This window comes from Halichoerus grypus, chromosome 6 (genome assembly GCF_964656455.1).
Source record: "Halichoerus grypus chromosome 6, mHalGry1.hap1.1, whole genome shotgun sequence".
NCBI classification, from domain to species: domain Eukaryota; kingdom Metazoa; phylum Chordata; class Mammalia; order Carnivora; family Phocidae; genus Halichoerus; species Halichoerus grypus.
In genome coordinates, this window is record NC_135717.1 from 24,348,420 (window position 1) to 24,369,739 (window position 21,320).

A 21,320-nucleotide genomic window follows, 5' to 3' on the forward strand; every position below is an offset into this window, starting at 1 on the left:
TGCTCTGTCTCTCCTGGGATCCCCCAAATAAACCTTTCACGGCTCTGTCTCTGTGTCAGCGTCTGCCATCAGGAGGCCCTGCAGTCGCTCCCCTTCCAGTGCACAGTGTGAGGCCCGTACACACAGAAAACAAACCGGCAGCAATGGTGGTGATGGAGGAGAGTAGCAAGATTCCCCTTTGTGGTATCTTCACTGCAAGGGGCGTAAGAAATCCTTCTGGGGAGGCGGACACAACATGTATTTAAGTCTGTTGGTGGTTGTATTAACTCTGGTGCTAGATACTCTCGAGCACATGGCGCCTGCTCGTTTAGGGGGTGTGTGGTGATGAGCAGGACAGGTGTCTGTCCCCAGGCAGTGGTCTGTTGTGATGGTGAGGAATGAATGAAGCATCCCTAGTGGCCCTGGGAGACCGGTGAGGAGGCCCTGCATTAATCCAGATTGTGTGCACTGGTTTCACCTCACCAGCTGCCCCCCAACAGCAGGTGGGCTCTGAGCGGGGCTGATGGTGACAGTTTTCTTGGTAAGACCCACGATGCCCCATAATCCTCCCCCAGTTTCCTTGTTGAGGGATGGGCAGGGCAGAGGCCAATGACAGGGGACCCATTCCTCCCTCACCACACAGGAGGAGTTGGGTGTATGCTTCTGTCACTGTTTAGGTCCTGTACTCCAATCCATTCTGCACCAGAACTCCTGGGTCTTGCAAAGCCCTCCTTCTTCCCGGCTTGTGGAAGCAGCCATCCCCCAGTAGCTTTGGGGTCGTGGCTGGGCCACCGAGGTGTCCAGGTCTGTCTGTCCACATGCTTTCCAGGAGTGGCTGGGAAGTGCACTGCTGTGGTCAAGGTCAGCCTGAGCAGCCTTTGAAAATGGGATTGCCATGCCCTGTGAGCAGGGTCTGGGCCGAATGATGGCAGGAGAGAGGGGGAGACAGGAGAGGTGGTTCCCTGTGGTCTTGGACAGGGCTGCACAGAGCAGAAGGCCCGAGGGCCTGGGGAGAGAGGGAAAGAGACTGTCAGGGAGAGAGACGCTGAGTGAGTGGTGGGGGGATTGGGCAAGTCCTAGAAAGCGAGAGGAACCAAGAGAGAGACACAGGGTAGAGAGAAGCAGAGACGAAGAGGAATTTCAAGGATGACAAGAGGTTGCTGGTCTAGGTGTATGGAAGTGGACCATGGACCAGGGTGGAGGAGGTCGATGTAGGTGCTTTGAGCATTGGGACCAGAGAAGGTGGGAAAGCCGGTGATCAGATTTCCCTGAGCCCAAAGCTCCAACCTTCCTAGGGCTGAGCTTTGCAGAGGCCGTTTCACTTGGGAAGATGGGCACACCCCCTTTTGCATGGGGTTGTGAGGCCGAGCCTCAGGATCTGTCATGGAGAGAGATGGCTTGGCTGGACCTGAGCATGCTCTGTGCCTGCAGCTGAGGGGCCCTGGCTTTGAGCATTGTAGGGATTCCCAGTGCGGCCAGCAGAGGGCGCGCGCGCACCTCCACCGGGAGGGGGCGGTGTCCCCGCGCGCGCAGCAACTGCCTGCTGTCAGAAGACGTCATGGCGTTATCCGAGCCAGGGTAGCTCAGGGCAGGAGAGGTTGCTGCTGCCCCCTGAGGACCCACTAGCCCTCCGAGAGCCAGAGCTGCGTTTACCAGCAAGTTCTGCCGCCGCCCTGGGGAGAACCTGGGGCCTTTGCAGCAACTTGGTGCCTCCTGAGGAGCGACGGAGAAGCAGCCTTGTTGGCTGAGTGCTGAGGAGGGGGCTGTGGGCGGCTTCCCAGGACCTGCTGGTAGGTGAGCAGCACAGTCGCTTGCATTTTGGGGGCTGTTCCCCTGGTTTGGTCCTTATGTTCCCTGAGGGTATTTGAACCAGAGGTATTTTCCTCAGGGGTCCGTGGATTGAGGGCTCCCGCGACGCCACGTCAGAGATGCTGTGGTGGTTTTGTTACAGATGCAGGCTGGTTTCTGGGGAGAAATCCTGACTCCAATGAAGAGGAAGGGGAGCAGCATTTAGTTGGGAGGTGAACACACTCACTGCTGACTCTCAGGACCTTCTAGAAGAATGAGCTGGGATCCCACTGTCTGATTTCTGCTGGAACCGACCAGAGCCCCAGGTAAAAACAAAGTCCCGTCCAGTGTGTAACCTTAAAGGGAGAAACTCTCAGGGAATTATCAGCCACTGTCGGGTTTCTTTGGGAGGAAAGAGACTTGAATGTAGGACAGAGAAGCTGTGATGAAACCTCAGGCACACTGGGGACTATCAGAGAGGCTCACTGTTTTCAGGAGGAAAGGGGGCAATTTGGAAGGCTGTTAAGGACCAAAGGTCCATTGGCGGCATCTGGTAGTTCCAAGTGTTGTAGCTTCTCATGGGTGAGTCCTGTTGGAGGAGGTGGGGGGGGCATAGAGAGATGAGAATCGAGTTCTGCTGGCTGGAATAGTGGCGTATCCGTGTGCGCGGTCAAGTCCATGTCTTCCTGTTGGGTCCCCACTGGATCTGGAGTGGTAGTGTGTGAGGGCTCCCCCTGCCCAAACCTCCTGCCTGTGTTTTGTGACGTTTCCCGTTATGAGTTTTCAAAATGACGCTTTTTAAAAAATTTTATTATGTTATGTTAGTCGCCATACAGTACGTTAGTTTTTGATGTAGTGTTCCACGATTCATTGTATTTGTGTAACACCCTTCCTGCTTCTGATCAAGATTTGCTTTGATGAGCAAAATACATCAGAGAAAGATAAATACTGTATGATTTTACTCATCTGTGGAGTTTCTAAAGAAAAAAAAAACAAATGAGCAAAGAGAAGAAAAAAGTCAAAGCAAGAAACACTCTTAAGTATAGAGAACAAGCTGTTGTTACCGAGGGGAGGTGTTTGGGGGAATGGGTTGAATAGGTGATAGGGATTAGGTCATGCACTTGTGATGAGCACCAGGTGTTGCCTGGAAGTGTTGAAGCGCTAGATTGTACACCTGAAATGACTATCATAGTGTATGTGGACTAATTGTACATAAAAACTTTAAAAAAGTTTCCTTGGGAGAATTTCTTTTTCTTTTTAGGATTTTATTTATTTGTATGTATGTATGAGAGAGAGAGAGACAGAGAGACAGAGAGGCAGAGGGAGAAACAGGCCCCCGCTGAGCAAGGATCCCAATGTGGGACTCAATCCCAGGACTCTGGGACCATGACCTGAGCCAAAGGCAGACGCTTAATCGACTGAGCCGCCCAGGTGTCCCCGGAAGGCTTCCTGATCAACAGTCAAGTTCTTTGTATTTAGTGGTTTTGTGTTTGAGTGGCAGCAAAGCTTTTTCAGATCAGCATGTCTCACGTTGGAGGGAATGTGCATCGCAGTTGTAAACTACTCAAGTGACACTTGAGGAACAGGGAGGGTTAGATGGGAGAAACTCTCACGAACTTCCCCTGTGAAGTCTGTATCTGCTCAAGATTGAGACCAGTGAGCCAGCATCACTTCATTGGAGACAGTGTTTCTACAGAGGATTGAGAGACAGCAAGTACAGAATCCAAAACAAGATGACAATTCCAAACCATAGGTTGGTTTTAATCCAGGACCCTAGGTCTGAAAGGAGCCAACTGAAAATATTTATTGGCACTTGTTTGGACTGAAGGCAAACCCGGAGTCCTGTATGCCTCCTGGAAGTGTCCTCCCCCAGTGGCTAGGAACAAAAGAGACCAATACTGCAGGAATGCACTGAATGAAATCACTGAGCACATTAGGGAACCTAGAGTACACTGAAGAACATGAAGCAATAGTTAGAGAACTTGTTGCAAGAATAGGAATACTTCTGGGACATTTCAGAAACAGACTCTCTCCTGAGTCACTGTGGTTCAGGCAACGCGAGTGGCCTTGCCCATCTCCCCAGCTGCCGCTCCTCTCCCTGTTACCGTGTGTCCTCCGGAGCCCTCAGGCTTTTGAGGCGCACATCCATGGCAGCCCAGGGCCCAGGAGCTGATGAGAAACACAAAAGTGGAGGGTCGGCCGTTTGGTGCTCCACTTCTCTCCCAGTGCAAAACCCCTCCTCCACACACTTGCTTTCTCTTAGTGTTGTTGCTTCCCAGCGCGTCCAGGGACTCATCTCTGGATCCAGGGGCTTGAGGCTCCCACTCTGGCCATGGACAAAATGGTCTTCCTGGCTGTGGACTCCAACACTGGGGAGATGGACTGGCATGCCCGCAGGAAGAGGACAGTCATCTGTGGGGCCGACCCACCCGGCTCCCTTTCCCCATAAACACCCAGGACATGTGCACCATGTCTGAATAGCTGGAGACAGAAACAAAAACCCATGACTTTATGGGGCTAGAAATGAAATAGTCTCCTGAGGGAATCTGTAGAGTGGGAAAAGGGGGGAGGGGAAGCAGTCCACACTGAGAGAAGGTAGGGCTGTAGCAGAAGGTGGTTTGGCTTTATCAACGTCTGCGCTGTGGGTCCTGTGCTCTTTCACTTACCACTCCACTGCCTAAACCTCTTTGGCACAAGATCGCCATCCTCAGGGTTATGGGGGAAACATCCGTGGCACCCCTGTGGCACAGTGAGGGTATCAATTCACACCCTGACTTACGCCAGGAGACTTGAGACCATACGACCATTGCCACGACAGAGGCTCCAACCCTGATGATGCTGATTTGAGACTCTCTGGAAGAAAAAACGGAGAAAGATGAACAGGGTAAAAAGACACTCCCTAACCCAACCATATATCAAGGACCAAACAAACCCAAGAAAAGGAGGAATGGAAGAAAGAAAACTGGATACAGGAAGAGGAACCCCCCAAATTAATTCAACATAGGTTCACAATTGGGCCCAATTGGAAATCCAAAATTTACAGGGGCGCCTGGGTGGTTCGGATGGTTAGGCGTCTGACTTCGGCTCCAGCCGTGATCCCAGAGTCCTGGGATTGAGCCCCATGAGAGGCTCCCTGCTTGGAGGGGAGTCAGTCGGCTTCTCCCTCTGCCTCTGCCTGCAGCTCCCCCTGGTTCCTGCTCTTTCACACTTGCTTGCTGTCTCTCTCTCAAATGAAGGAATAAACCTTAAAAAAAAAAAAAAAAAGAAAGAAAAGAAATCCAAAATTTACTAAGATAATGTATATGGCAAAAGATAAAAGGAGGTCAATTGGCTTTTGGCCCTCTAAAACATGGGTTCTGAATTAACTTTAATGTCTGCTAAGATGTACCAGTTGGGTAACCTTCATGGACTCAATACCAGGGCTCCAATTATCGTTATACCTAGTAAAATAACCATATTTTCTAGCTTCTGTATTTAATGCTTTGACATCAGGCCTTGCTGACTTTGGAGGGACTGTCCCTGGCAGGCTTACTTAATTCTTAGAAAAAGTCAACAACTTGCCTGTGAGCATACCTTTCACATCTAAACCAACCAGTACAGAACCCTTACCCCCCAACCACCTCCTCTTAAGAAGCTCTGGGCCACTATGCCCTGCCCTGATCACCCCAAGGGCAGGGACAGACTACTGCAGACACCACTATGCCCTGGAGCCCACTGAAATTATTCAAACTAGCCAGTCTTAAATGTGCTTATCCTGCCTCACCTGTCCCTTCCCATGGAAACCACAATAAAGGGTCTTGCCCACATTTTCCCTTCACTCCCTCTTTCTCCTGACCAATCCTGGTGCTTCCCCAGGTGGCCCTCCATGGCTCTCAGAACCTCCTTTCTTGGGATCTGTAAATCTACAAAACTTCTTCCATTGTGACAGCTACTTCTATATCTTCCTGACTTATCATACCTGATTAAAATAAATCCTGGTCCCCTTAAAACCTTGAGACCCCTAGGGGCACCTGGGTGGGTCAGTGGGCTATGCTTTCTGCTCAGGTCATGATCTCAGAGTCATAGGATCCAGCTCCATGTTAGGCTCCGTGCTCAGGGTAGAGTCAGCTTGGGATTCTCTCACTCGGCCCTTCCGTCCCCCCTCCCCCCCCCCCACTGGGCTCGTGCACTAAGTGTCTCTCTCTTTCAAAGAAAGAAATAAAATCTTTAAAAAAACACAAGGGAGCCCAACAAATTTAACGATGGGGAATATTTTGCTAATATAGATTTGGTCAGTATGTTCTGTTCCATGCGTATTTCAACATCCTCTCAGTCAAATGTGCCTTGACTTTGAAGGGGACACATTTTACCTTGTTAAGCACAGGGCACCCAAACCTCTCTGCTATCACAGGCATCTTTGTGGGCAGGATCTTCCTGCACCCGTCTTTCTCCAGGAACATAGGTATGACATCACATCTACGACTACCTACGTGAGGACATCTGTTTGACACACTTGTTAAGGACATACAGGTGCAGGGGCGACTGGGTGGCTCAGTCCATTAAGCGTCTGCCTTCGGCTCAGGTCACGAACCCAGCGTCCTGGGAACAAGCCCCGCATCAGGCTCCCCGCTCCCTGGGAAGCCTGCTTCTCCCTCTCCCTCTGCCCCTACCAGCCCCTTGTACTCTCACTCTCGGGCTCTTTCAAGTAACCAAATAAAATCCTTAGAAACAAAGAAGGACGTACAAGTTCAAAGTCTGTCAGTATTTTTTTTTTGGTTCTGGAGGCAACATATTCCTTGTTTATAAATTTTACATAAGCCCATTTAGGCTGTTACTTGTCAATGAGCCCATGCTGGGTGGGGCTCCCCTCAACAAAAGGCTCTAGGATCTGTCCAAAACACCTGTGAGGGGGCGACTGGCTGGCTCAGTTGGTCAAGCGTCTGCCTTTGGCTCAGGTCATGATCGCAGGGTCCTGAGATCCAGCCTGGCAGGGGACTCCCTGTTCAGTGGGGAGCCTGCTTCTTCTCCCACTCCCTTTGACCTCCTCCTCCAGCTCCAACTGTCTCTCAAATACATAAATAAAATCTTAAAAAAGAAAAAATCACCCGTTAGTGCTCCAAGTAAAAAGGCTTTAGCAACTACCTCTCCAGGTTCCCTGGAGTCCCTGGAATTGTCCATGGACTCCCAATGCAAGTAATGGCCCTCCTTGGCCCTGGGTTATAGACCAGGAAAGAAGCAATTGCTGGCCATGCACTGGGCTCTCCTGGAAACGGAGTCTCTCACAGACTCTGAGCCTTCATATCCCGCTGTCTGCTGTTCCTCGGGTCATGATACCCCCACCAGCTCAATGTAGTTACCAAGGCCTTCTTGCTACAGGCTGAAGCCAAAGTCTGCATATCCAACCTGCAGGTGGGGGTGGCTGCTTCTATCCACAGTCCATTGCCAGATTCCATGGTGCTGGAGGACGTCAGCCTTTCCTTCTACCCCTTGGCTACCTCAGGATTCCCTTGGGATCAACTGAGTGACCATCAATGACAGTTGATACATTTTGGTTTTGAAGACCAACTCCCCCTCTTGGTCACGTGACAATTTCACTTCCTAGAGAAGCACCTGTCCTAATCCTTAAAAGTCTCAGTCCCAGGTTGAAATTGATGTCTAGATATCAGAGTCCACTGTGATGGAAAGCCTGAGATTAAGATTCAATAGGCAGTGTTGTCTTGGTAGCAGGGAACATCAGAGGGCCTCCAATGGCCTCGGCCTCACTCAAAGTTCCCTTCCCCCTCTGCTCCCACAGATCAGGTCTCCTGGCCAAACGACCTTCTTTATCCCAGGGACCAGGCACAGTTTCTCCCCAAGGAGTAAGGTCCATTTCCCTGACAGCGTGTGGAATTATCCAGCAAGCCAGTCATGCCCTCCTGCAGGAAGAAGGGCTCACCGTCACTCTCCTGTTACTACAAGGTCTGCCCCCGCCCCAAAGCCCTTCTTCATTCTGCTCCCAGGTAAAACCCCCTTGTGGCCCTGCACGGTGTGCGCCAGGAGTATACATGGGTAATAAATTACTGTCGAGCTCATCTGTTCAGCATCCGGACATCCCATAACTTTAGGGTGGGAATCACTCCCTTTACCAATGGGTGAAGAGGAGAAAAATGAAATCCTTCTGCTTTGTACCTTTGTCAAGGCACAATGATGAGGCTCATGCACTTGAAGTTATTTGGATAAAAATCTATTTGGGGCTTGTAAGAATTCCCTGGGGCTAAAGGGCGGCCTGTATGTGAATGATGAGCAGGAGGGAAGGCTGCAAAAGCAAGGGCTTGGATGGTCTCTTAAAGGTCGAACTCCAAGCAATGAGGGAACCCACAAATAATGACAGCAGGGAAGTCACATCAGATTTTCATCTCAGTTCGCCCTGACAGCAGCATGGAGAATGGATTCAAAGGAGGCCGAGAGTGGAACCAGCAAGATCAGTAGGCAGTCTACTGCACTAGTCTGTGCAAGAGACAGGAATGGGTGAACCAGAGCACTGGCAACAGAAAGGGAGGGAAGGAGTTAAGATATTTGGCAGGCGGAAGATACAGCAGAATGGAAAATTAATGGAATGAGATCTTTAAAGAAGTCTGAATGGGAGGCGCTTGGGTGGCTCAGTCAGTTTAGCGTCTGCCTTTGGTTCAGGTCATGATCTCGGTGACCCGGGAATCAAGCACCACATCAGGCTCCCTGCTCAGCAAGGGGCCTGCTTCTCCTTCGCCCTCTGCCACCCGCCCTGCCTGTGCTCTCCTGCTCTCTCTGTCAAATAAATAAATAAAATCTTTAAAAAAAAAAAAAAAAAAGAAGAAGAAGAAGAAAAGAAGTCTGAATGGATGGTTTCCAGAGTATAGTGGAGTAATTAGCCTGGAACTGCAAATGAAGATTTGCAGTGGCTTTTGAGGAAATGAAGAAGGGAGTTGACCATGGACATTTGAAGTAAAAACCGATTAAATACTGATCAATAGGAGCTAGTTAAGTAATTTAGGGTATATCCATAAATGCCTGCATTTCCTTTTAAAGAATGAATTGGAATTCATTCACATTTGTAAAGATCTCCAAGGCAGAGTGATTTTTTTTTTAAAAAGCAAGTCATAGAATACTATACGCCCAAATAGACAAATATACATATATTTCTAAAGGCCTGAGATAAATCAGGTTACCCATGAAGTAGATTCCCAGGCAACATAAAGCGAAATGGAAAAAACAATTAAAAATAAAAAAGGAGAAAGAGAAATGGGACATAGATGGGAAAATCAAACTTGCATTTTTAAAAAAAATGTATTCATCTTAAACTTTCATGCTATACACCTAGTTTCTCAAACAAAGCGTATGTGCTCGTGTATTTGATAAGTTTGGAACATTAAAACAAGTTGATGTTTTCCTTACCAAAGGTATATGTAGATAGGTGCTCCTTATGAAAACATCAAAGCATTACAAACAATACTGGAAGTACCATTGACCACAGCCCCCAACCCCACCAGTGTCTACTCTCATAAGAAATAACCACCATTTTCAGTTTGGTGAATACCTCTGCAGTCATGAAAAGATGCCTGTTTTTGTTAACTCATAAAAGAATATTTTTATTAAGCTGAAAGCAAGACTGCAAAAATATTACGTTTTGCAAAAGGACATTTTGGGATAAGGTAAACACACAGAGCGACTTGGGGTCTTTCGAGCGCTGTCTCATCTCTGGCTTGAGAATCCTCTATTCCTTTGAGAGGCCTTTGGCCGCCATTCCAACCTTCTTGGCAGGTGACAGTATTTGGGGTGTGTACGTGGGCAAAGCATCCGTGACGGCATTTAGAAGAAGGTGCTCCGATCCATCCGTTTCCGGTCCAGGTGGGGTAATAAGAGACACAGTTGTGGTGCGGGGCTTCGCATCTTTTTTCCGGGATGTGGATCCTAGGGTAGCGTTCAGACGTGGCGGGCCCTGTTTCATAGCCAGTTTTCCCCTTCCTCCGGAATCTGGGGGCTTCGCGTCATGAGCAGAGGGCTTTGGTGGTGGCAAAGCTGAATGAGATTCCGCTTCTAGAAACTGGACGAAAAGTCCTGAAAAAGAATTCTTGGCCATAGGTCGGTGATTTGGCTTCACACGTGTGTTGGGGGCGCTTTTGGATCCAGGCCCCCGAGTCATCCAGCTGGTAACACCACCTGGCCCTTCATTGAACAGCTGCCGCATCTGGTCTTCTCGGATCCCCAGCATGCTTCCCATCAACCTTAAGGCTTCCTGCCGTTCAGCATCAGGTGCTTGGAAAGATCCCAGGAAGAGGCTCCTTAGTAGGCTTTTGTCCACCATTCCCTCGGACTTACTGACTAAGTTCATCAGTTTCTTCTGTGTGTCCTCCAGGATTTCCTGCTGGACCTCATTCTGTTTCTGGAATTCTTGGAGTTGGTCTTCCTTCAGCTCCAAGTCAGCATTTGTTTTATGTAATCGTCCCTGCAATGACTTCAGTTTTCCTTCTAGGCTGTCTGCCTTTTCCATCCATTCGGCGAGCTCCAACTTGAGGTCAGCTAGGATGTGACCATACCGCTTTCCTTCTTCCTGGGAGGCAGCAAGCTGCAGCGCGGTGTCCTCTCTCTGCTGGGTCACCACGTGCAGCTGCTCCTGCAGCGACTCCACCTGCACACTGGCTCCTCGGCTGGCATTTTCCATGGCAGTGGAAGACAAAACGAGTTTTCCCTGCAAGACCGTCACTTCCTTCCTCAGTTGAGCCACTTTGTCTTCTGAGGCCAGAGCTTCCCGGCGATGAGCGTCTTCGGCTTCTAGAGCGAGGTGTCGCCGTCTCTCCAGCTCCTGGGTTAGGCGTAATTCGCTCTCACGTAAATGGTGAACCTCCTTCTGGAGGGCACAGGTTTCCGTTTGTTTCTGTTTCAGGGCCAACAGGACTTCCTCTCTCCCCTGTTGGCACAGAACTGTCTTTCCCTGCATGGATGTAACTGCACTGACCAGCCGGTTCAATACCCCGGTCTCGTGCTCTTCTTTCTCTTGCAATAGTTGCTCCAAAGCAAGTGCCTTCTCTTTCATCGCAGCACCCTGGGATTCCTCCTCTCTCCGCATCACTGAAAGCAGCCTATCTGTCTCTTGCAATGCCTCATTTCCCACTTCCTTTTCTCTAGAGTTTTCCTCGACTTTTGCATTTTCCTCTTTCAGTTGACACACATCCATTTCCAGCTCTGCTATTCTCTCCTTCAGATTGGTGACCGTCTGCCTCAAAAGTTCATTTTCACTCCCTTGGCTACGGAAGTTCTCCTGTAAAGAAAGCAAGTCCTCACTTTTCGCTTGGATTCGGAGCTCCTGATCCTGAATGAAGTTTTGTAGAACGACCTGTTTCTCCTTCAGCTGCTCGATGTCAGAATCCCTGTGTTCCTGTTCTTGGCCTTCTCCTTCCCACGTGGCAGCCACTGAATCAATCCATCTCTGCTTATCTTCCTGGAGGGCTCGAATCATTGTATCTTTTTCTTGCATGGATTTTCTCAGCTCTTCTACCTCCGCTTGGAGCAAGTGAGAAGCCTCACTCACTCTGTCAGATTTCATGGCCTCCAGAGAGTCCGCTGACTCTGAGGAGTCGGGGGAGGGCTGGAGGAAAATCACGTCCAGTTTCCCTAGAAGGAGATCCTTGGCATTGCAAAGCTCCCCGATGCTGAGCTGAATTTGTGCCAGTTCCTTCTCTAAATGTTGTAATTTTATTTCATTGCCTTTGTACGTTTGGATCAGGTCACTAGAGGTCGTCTCTAGTTCAGAATCCTTTTCGCTGCTGGCGAAAGCCCCCGCCTGGAGTTGTGCCAGAGCTCTCTGAAGCTGGGGTGACTCACGCTTCATATTTTGGACTGTGGTCATCACCTGCTGTTTCCACTCTTCCATGATCTTCACTCGCTGTTTTAATGTGTCCCGTTCCTGTAGAAGCTGCTTGAACTGATCCATATTAACGCCTCGAACCTCATTACCAGTGCTGGATGGTTGCAGGAGTGTCAATAAAGTCTGACATTTCTGACTTAACGCATCCACTTCGAGGTCTTTCTCTCGAACAATGTGTGATAAATTCTGAATCGTTTCTCTAAACAGCTCCTGACCACTACTGTCAATTCTAGTGGACAGTTTTTGATTTTCCTCTTGCATCCGCCGGAGCTCTGCTTCTGTGGCAGCCATTCTATCTGCCATTTTGTCATACTCTGTCTTCAGATTGCTGTTCTCCCTCGTTTTCTCATTTAAGACAGCCAAGACCTGTTCGCTTTTCCAAGCATGCTCTTGCAATTGCCGCTGAAGTCGCTCCACGTCCCCGTTCTGGCTGTGAGAAGCCGCAGAGATCCTGCTGGAAAGACCCTGAATCTCCAAGTCTTTCTGCTGGATAATCTGAGTTAGTTTACCAATCTCCTCTTTGGAGAGCCGATCGATCTGTTCCGTCAGTCGGATGTTCTGTTCAGTTAGAAGCTTCATCTCCAGTTCGTCTTCTTTGATTCCTAGGACTAATCTTTGAGTTTCGGCTTCACGTGAATCAAGCTTTTCGCTTCCGTTTTCTCTAGGAAGAGGCTGACTGGTTGTGACTTCCACATCATCACAGTCTTCTGTTGGAATGTGCTGGCTTTTGTCAGGCAACCGGGCTTTCATTTGTTCTATCGTGTCCTGCAAATGCTGAATCTCCTCGTCTTTCGCTGAAAGGAGCTGAGCGTGTTCAGTATTCATCTGCTCCTGCCGGTATTGGAGATGCTCCACTTTCTGCTTCTGCTCTTGTAAAGAATGAAGCAGTCCTATCTTGCCCTGCTGCTGGTTGTGAATGATCTTCTGTTGCTCTCTGATTTCCTCCTCGAGATCATCCTTTAACTCCTGCAGTTGAAACACCTCACACTCTAGTTCTATGATCTCGTCTAGGATTTTAGGGTCGACCGCAGGAACAGAGCGACTCTGTTGTCTTAGGCTCTCCAGTTCTTCTCTCACATGATGATTTTCGCCTGTCACGGATGGGAGACACCTGTCTTTGTCCTCCACGGATGGCTGGAAAATGTCACTGCTTCTGAAGGTTTGGGTAGACTGGCCGAATTCCTCCTGAAGCTCTGGACTTCCTGTAAGTTCTTCAATATACATCTCTTTCTCTTTAATGAGTTGTGTCAATTGCTTCTGCTCCTCCAGAGCAGAGGACAGCATTTCCTTCGTTTCTTTACGGTCAGCGTCCATCTGCTCGATCCTCTTTTTGAGGTGTACTATTTCCAGGTCTTTCTCTTGACTGTGTTGAATGAAATGCACATGCTCTAAAGGGGACAATTCTTTGATAGTTTGCTCACACTTGTTTGTTTCCTCCAACAGCTTCTTTTCCGCCCGAGCCAATTTTGCTATTAACCGTCCTTTTTCTATTTTTAAAGCCCTCACAGCAGTGTTGTTTTCCAGAGAATCCTCGTTGTTCCGGAGAATCGATTCTTCCAGCTGATGTCTTACATCCTGGAGCGCCAAAACCAACTTTTGGTTTTCTGCTCTGAGATCAGAAGCAACGTTGTTTAAACTGTCATTCAGCCGCTCCATTTCTGCAAGCTGTTGCTTCAACCTTCGAAGCTCAGTTTCCCTTTCTTGAAGTAAGTCATCTTTCCCATGACCGGCAGACTCTTGATGTTGCAGGTCTTCTATCCGTTTTTCATACTCGAGGAGTTGTTTGCAGTGCCTGTCAATGATGTCGGCCAGTTTTTCTTGATGGACACTGTGCAGTATCGCAACTCCGAGTTGATGTTCCTCCATCTCCCTCATGCGCCTCTCTTCTAGGTCCCTGATGGTGCTCTTCAGTTTCCAGATGGCATTGGAGTCTGAGCTATTTGGTCCCTTGGACAAACGTTTCCAAAGTGTAAGATCAGCCTCCAGTGTTTTGATCTCGTTGAGGAGTCTGTTGATTTCTGTCTGAGATGATATGACATCAGCAAAGTCCATCGTGAGATCCGAGTTGTAGCCGGTCAAGGAAGTCTCACGGCCATCCACTCCCCCCTGGGAATGGCCTAGGCCAGAGCCCAGGCCACCAACCCAAGAGCACATCTCCGCGGGTCATATAACTGTCGTGGTCCGCTGTGGAAAAGCGTCCAGCGCAGTCGGACTACCCCGCCAAGTGTCCCAGAACCCCTGCTTGCGCCAGGCTAAGAATCAGAAGACAATAGGCGTTTCTAGGCAACGCCGGCGTGGGCCCGGCACCCGCCTCCCCTGCGCAGGCCACGTTGCTAGGAAAGGCCGAGGCCTCGGGCCTTCCCAGGGCCGACTCTGGCCACTGGTCCCGGTCCCAGCCGCTCAGCCCCACGACTTCCCATGCAGGGCTGGGCCCCTTCCCCTTCTGCCCCTGCTTCCTGGCTCTCCTGGGTGGGCCCCTAGTGAGTGCTCCTGCCTGACTGCCCCCAGGTGCCTGCCCACAGAAAATGCATGTGGCCCTGGACTTTCCCCCTAAGTGGTATCTCGGTACACAACTCCTGCGGCTTGTGCTTTCCACACAACAGTATCTTCTTAATCGAGGTGACTAGTACACAGGCACACGCATCCATTCACCTAGGAGAGCAGATCGCAGGTGCATTTGACAGATATCTACACCTGCGCAGAGGCACGGCCCTCAAGGAGACTTTGGGCATTTCCAGCCTCCAGAGGCTCCAGAGTGTTCTGTCCCTCTGTGCCCTGCCAGCTCTACGCGGACAGTGCGTCCCACACCGGGGTTTGGCGGTTCACTGCAGGCTCCGTGCGCTGGGCGCATCCGCTGCCTCGCGGAGGCGTGCGGCTTGACCCGGCAGGGGGTCGCGGGCGGCGGTGGTGGCGGTGCCGGATAGGGGGCCTCCGGGCCCTGCACAGGGCGGCCCCGGGGTTCCCGCCATGGGTGGAGGAGGGGCTGGGTACCGCGTCCGGGGTCTGGCCTCCCAAGGCCCCGACCCGCCGCGCCACTGGATGAGAGGCGGCGAGGGCGGGGCGCCGGCCCCAGAGCCGCTTCCACTGCCGCCTCGGGTGGACATGAAGCGATGTCGGCCCCCCTCCCCCCGGGCGATTCCTCGAGCTGCCCCGCCCTGGCCGTGCCGGCCGCCGCCGCCACCAGGAAGAAGCAATGCAGCTGCATGAAGCAGCTGACCCACCAGACCGTGGGAAGGCGAGTGCGTCGGTCCCGGTCGGCAGGAGCCCGTACCAGGCTCCGGCGCGGGAGGGCCGGCTGCTCTCCTGGTCGCGAGCTCTGGTCCCTTGCCGCCGCCCCACATCAGGCCTCGGGGTCCGGGCCTGGGACTGCGCCACGCCAAGACCTGGAGCCCGGCTCGGTGCCGCTGCCCGAGCGCCTGGGGAGCAGCGGGGTGGGTCGGCCGTCCCCGTCGCCCTCTGTCCAGGCCCCACCCAGCATCGCCCTGGGCGGACTGCACCCGAGCCTTCCCCTGCCCTCCCCCGGGGTTTGCCCTGGGTGAAAACTCCGCTAACCAGTGAGCCCCAGGCCGAGCGGACGCTGTGCTCTGCGGGCCATGGTCTCAGGCGTTCCCGGTCGCCCCGCCGCTGCAGACCCTCCACCTCCCAGTGCCTGACGGCACTAAATAAGGAAGGGGCCATCAGAGCCCATCGGATCCGCCCAGGACGTTCGGGCGTCCATCCAGGGACTGTAGAGGTGCCGCTCTCTCCAAACCCGGGCCCCTATGACCAGACTGCCCAAGATCTTGACATTGAGAAATTGGGAACTGGGAGGAAAGAACTGTGGAAACGCCTTGGGACGACTTTTAGTTTAATTTTGAAGAGCTTTTTAAAAAGCCTTTCTCCCTTTGGATTTGGAAGCCGAGTCTTCTCCAGGTTTCTTTGGGACTGCTTTAATGCTTGACAGGAAACATGATCCATTATGAAATGACAGAACAGACCGGAATTTGTAGAGCATCAGGCTGTTGCAACAGGAACCGTTGGTGGTGTTGAGAGCTCCTGCAGGTGACTGTCATGTGCCCCGTTATCGGGGGCACATCTTTCAACGTCTTTGGGGCAGTTGGCTGTACTGGACCTACTGTTTATGCTGGGAGAAATAGGAAAGTGTGAGTTTTCCACAGCTTTTGCTTCTTTTTTTCCCCAGTAGTGGGGTCAAAAGGGGAGTTTAGTTTGACCAAAGCACGTGTGTGAATGGCATGTGCATCCTGTGTGTTATCCATTCATAGAGCATTGCGAGGCCACGTTCTCGTCCCAAGATCGAGGACCTTGTGAGCAACCCCACAGTGAGGTTCCGTGGTGCCGTGCAGCTTTCTCGTGACTATCATTGGAAAGTCGACCTCAGAATACTTACTTGGGAGAAGATCTTCATCCTGAGGACGAACACACAGTAAGTTTTCTAATTCTGTATTCCCTCATACATTGACCGACCATCTTCATGGACTGAACACTAGGCCCCAAACAGCAAAGGTGTACTTAGCGCCTTAAATTAGGAACACTATGGTCAGAAATGTATTTTGAGGTGACTTTGGTCTCCGCATGGAGAACGGATGGAGGACAAAAGTTAGGAGGATCTCACAGCCATCCAGGAAGAAGGTCCAGGGAAGAAGTCAAGGGGAGCCTGAACTGGGGGAGCCGCCACTGGGATGGACGTGGGGAGGCACTGAGAGGTGCTGGGGAAGTAGGACCTAACAGAGTTTTCCAAAACCCAGACTGAGACAGATTAGGGAGGGTCAGGAAACCAATGTGGGGGGGGGTGGAGTGGGGCCAGCATTTAGGGGATCAAATAGGATACAAGAGCAAATATCACAAAGCACCCCGCATGGTGAGGGTGAGCACTGTCTTGTGGTACTACTACTTTTTCTGTGAGAGGAGAGCACGGTGGGGGGAAAGGGCCGGCACTCTGGAGCCGGGGAATGGGCTTCCGATCCCAGTTCCACCACGTGTCTGCTGTGAGGCGCTGGAAGTCACTAACCTCCCCGGGCCAAGCGTTCCTCGTCTGCACAGTAGAGAAAGGGACAGCACCTCACGGGGTTGTGAGGATTCCTGAGGAAATAAATACACGAGAGACTCTCCCAGCAGGACCTGCCCTAGTAAGCGCCGTGGCTGTGCCTTTATGACTTATGACACGGGACACAGACGTGGGGCCTGAGGTACAGACACACCGTGAATCGACAGACCGCAAAGAACCCCCTGAACAAGCACAAGGCCCTGTGTAGAGAACAGGGAAGGAACCCGGACTTGCAGGAGCTGCAGTCCATATTGTCCTGGTTCTGCCACTAACCAGACCCATCGCCTTTCCTGTGAATGAGCGTAGTTACATACACCTGTTCTTGCCCCCTAACAGAGCAGGTGAGGGACCAAATCAGGGAATAGCTACAAAAGGCCTTTGTTTCATATCACCATCACCCAGCCTTGCACATCCCCAAACCGTACCGAGGACGCTGTCATGATGACAATAAAATCATCGTTATCAGACATGGATGGAACTGGAGGGTGTTATGCTGAGCGAAATAAGTCAATCAGAGAAAGACATGTATCATATGACCTCACTGATATGAAGAATTCTTCATCTCAGGAAACAAACTGAGGGTTGCTGGAGTCGTGGGGGGTGGGAGGGATGGGGTGGCTGGGTGGTAAGACATTGGGGAGGGTATGTGCTATGGTGAGCGCTGTGAATTGTGGAAGACTGTTGAATCACAGATCCGTACCTCTGAAACAAATAATACATTATATGTTAAGAAAAAAAAAGAAGAAGATAGCAGGAGGGGAAGAATGAAGGGGGGGAAATTGGAGGGGGAGATGAACCACGAGAGACTATGGACTCTGAAAAACAAACTGAGGGTTCTAGGGGAGCGAGGTGGGAGGATGGGTTAGCCTGGTGATGGGTATTGGGGAAGGCACGTTCTGCATGGAGCCCTGGGTGTTATGCACAAACAACGAATCACGGAACACTACATCAAAAACTAATGATGAGGGGCGCCTGGGTGGCTCAGTCGTTAAGCGTCTGCCTTCGGCTCAGGTCATGATCCCAGGATCCTGGGTTCGAGCCCCGCATCGGGCTCCCCGCTCAGCGGGAAGCCTGCTTCTCCCTCTCCCACTTCCCCCTGCTTGTGTTCCTCTCTCGCTGTCAATCTCTCTGTCAAATAAATAAATAAAATCTTTAAAAAAAAAAAACTAATGATGTAATGAATGGTGATTAACATAACATAATAAAAAAGGAAACCTCTTCCTTATCGTCAATATGGCAGATGCAGGGGCTCTGGTTCTCACAATTCCACTGGCAGGGCTCTTCCAAACGTGCTGAGGACATGTCTACAAGGATTTTTTTCATAACCCCTGTTGCAACAGCAAAGGATGGGAAGCCAGGCACCTATCCTTCACCGAGGCCCTGGTGACATCACATATGTGGCTGAGGGTGGCAGCAGGTGCAAGCAGCTGGGGACAGGGGCGCGAGACAGGCAGTCACTGCATTCCTTCTGAATATATTTTTAACATTTTTGAACCAGGCGGGCACCTTCACAAATGAAACAATTCGGGAAAGAAAAAGGGGAATTTTCATTTACCTTTAATCTCCAGAAGGTGGTATCTATCCCAGCGCCAAGATTTAGAATTTGATAATGACATCCTGTCTTCCGCAGAAATGCCTTTAGCAGCTGGCTGATGCCTTGGACTCGAGCAAAATATCCTGAGAGACAGAGACAAGCTATCGCTCAGTGAGGTGGGAAATCATCCCTGCAGAGCCCACCCCAGGAGAAGAGCAAATGAGGACCCTTCTGCTCTTCTTTGGGGTCAGCGGTTTATCTGTGGACTTCATGGGACAAAGAGTGACTTTCACATTCTCTTGTTTTTTGTTTTATGTTATGTTAATCACCATATAGTACTTCAGTAGTTTTTGATATAGCGTTCCATGATTCATTATTTGCGTGCAACACCCAGTTTTTTTTTTAAAGCTGTTTGAACTCAAGTAAGTACAATCTACTTGATGGTGGAATTAACCATCTTAAAAAAAAAGTCCCATAATTTTACATAAGAAAGCCAAGGGTTTTACATAAAAAATCAGATCTAAATGTTCCTCTTGGAAATATACTTTCTCTTGGTTAGGTGTAAGCCTCTCAGGACTCTGTGAAAACTCAACAATGCGAGATCATGACGAAAATAAGATTCTGGGGTCAGGAAACGGGGCAGATAAATGTCAAAGCAAAAAAAAATAAAATAAAATAAAAGCCGGTTTGCCACCACGTTCCCTTCCTCTCCATCCTGTGTGGGTAAGAGCCCCTGTTTATAAAGTGGCCTCATAGACCGTCTGCGGGAGGGGAAGGCATGAGCAAACGTTGCCAAATAAATGGACTGGTTCAGCTGTGGGGTGGGGAGCTGGAGTGAAGACGATGAGAAATAAAAGAGGGGAAAATGGAAAATAGTATCTGTTCTAAGAGGGGGAAATGGAAGATAATATCTGTTCTAAAGCCCTGTTGCTTAAAGTATAACTACTTTAAGAACCAAATCTCAGTAGCATTTAGAAACTTACTGCAATGGGACATAGGAATTCTATGTCTGTTGATTCTCCTAATAAATAAGTTGAGCTTCTATTTTATGTGTCTCTTGCATTTTATTTTTCTAGGAAATCATTTTTCATGTATGTCATAGAATATCGTCCACAACAGATAGATTATTGGAACAAAACTTTAAAGATGCTCACCACATGTTGCCTGGGAAGCCCTCTCCTAGTGGGTCCGGTCTGGAGATGCCAGCCCATGCAGAGGAAGAAGGAAGGAAGGCCGGCTGACACCCTGCCTGGGGCGTCCAGCTCCCAGGGCCCCAAGGTGGGTTCCCACCTCTGTAGCACTGGTTAGGAAAGCTGCCTCAGGAGCCTGGGAGACAGGATTTCAGGCCTCTTAGCCAGGCCTGGCCCCATCTCCCTGATGCCTGGGTTCACCCTCAGCTCCAAGTAAGGTCCATGGCCTTATTCTCAGGAACCACCACTTTACACTTTCTTTACATTTCTTATACAATCTACCCATAGGCTCCATCTTTAGGGTGAGGATTCCCCTGCATGCCCAAGGACTGTGGTCATTTGGTCAATTTCTCAATCTGACTAAGTCACCCTCCCATCTCAAATCCCTTCACTGCCTTGATAGAAAGGACTTCAGAGCCTAACAGTGTTACTATCATTTTACTAAGGTCAAGAAAGTAATTCCTTACTTGACCAGACAGTTCACAGTAAAAGATAATATAAATGGCTCTTAAACATATAAAAACGATCTTCAACTTCACCCCCAAAAGAAGAGGAATATAAAATAAAATTACTGGGGCACCCGGGTGGCTCAGTCGTTAAGCCTCTGCCTTTGGCTCAGGTCATGATCCCAGGGTCCTGGGATCGAGCCCCGCATTGGGCTCCCTGCTCCGCGGGAAGCCTGCTTCTTCGTCTCCTACTCCCCCTGCTTGTGTTCCCTCTCTCGCTGTGTCTCTCTCTGTCAAATAAATAAAATCTTAAAAAAAAAAAAAAAGAAAGAAATACTAAAAGGGATCCTCTACGCCAAGAGAGAGCCCAAAAGTAACACTGGACCAGAAAGAAAAAGATCTACAGAAACAGGGACTATACAGGTAATACGACGGTACTAAATTCATATCTCTCAATAGTTACTCTGAATGTAAATGGGCTAAATGCTCCAATCAAAAGACACAGGGTAGGGGTGCCTGGGTGGCTCAGATGGTTAAGCGTCTGCCTTCGGCTCAGGTCATGATCCCAGGGTCCTGGGATCGAGCCCCGCATCGGGCTCCTGGCTCAGCGGGGAGCCTGCTTCTCCTTCTCCCTCTGCCTCTCTCCCTGCTCATGCTCTCTCTCTCTCTCTGTCTCTCCCTGTATCTCTGTGTCTCAAATGAATAAACAAAATCTTAAAAAAAAAAAAAAACATCATTAAAAAAAAAAAGACACAGGGTATCCGATTGGATAAAAAAGCAAGACCCATCCATATGCTATCTACAAGAGACTCATTTTAGAACTAAAGACACCTCCAGATCGAAAGTGAGGGGGTAGAGATCCATTTATCATGCTAATGGACCTCAAACGAAAGCTGGGGTAGCAATCCTCCTATCAGACAAATTAGATTTTAAACCAAAGACTGTAGTAAGGGATGAAGAAGGACGCTGTATCATACTTAAAGGGCCTACCCGACAAGAAGATCTAACAATTATAAATATATATGCTCCTAACTTGAGCAGCCAATTACATAAACCAATTAATAACCAAATGAAGGAAACACAACGAGAATAATACAATAACCGTAGGGGACTTCAACACCCCACTCACAGCAATGCACAGATCATCTAAGCAGATGATCAACAAGGAAACAAGGGCTCTGAATGACACACTGGACCAGATGGACTTCACAGATATATCACAGAATGCCATCCTAAAGCAACAGAATACACATTCTTCTACAGGGCACATGGAACATTCTCCAGAAGAGATCCCATACCGGGGCACAAATCAGGTCTCAACCCATACCAAAAGATTGGGATTATTCCCTGCATATTTTCAGACCACTATGCTTTGAAACAGGAACTCAATCACAACAGGAAATAGGGAAGGAACTCAAACACTCGGAGGCTAAAGAGCATCCTACTAAAGAATGAATGCATCAACCGGGAAATTAAAGAA

General features: G+C 49.8%; 1 long non-coding RNA gene and 1 pseudogene across 4 annotated transcripts; both read right to left on the reverse strand.

The window, feature by feature from the left end:
• Positions 1–3,884: 3,884 nt before the first annotated feature.
• On the reverse strand, positions 3,885–21,320 carry LOC118518152 (uncharacterized). 4 transcript variants are annotated; one of them, XR_013448849.1, is made up of 4 exons: positions 19,967–21,320; positions 19,359–19,530; positions 18,226–18,347; positions 3,885–5,011 (listed from the first exon to the last, which is right to left on the reverse strand). It is a non-coding gene; the product is annotated as an uncharacterized LOC118518152 (long non-coding RNA). The 4 variants fall into 4 exon arrangements; XR_013448848.1 differs by lacking the exon at positions 19,967–21,320 and having other exon boundaries at positions 3,885–4,620; positions 4,809–5,011; positions 19,359–19,488; XR_013448851.1 differs by lacking the exon at positions 19,359–19,530 and having other exon boundaries at positions 19,975–21,319.
• LOC144382024 (thyroid receptor-interacting protein 11 pseudogene) lies at positions 9,476–13,678 on the reverse strand (annotated as a pseudogene).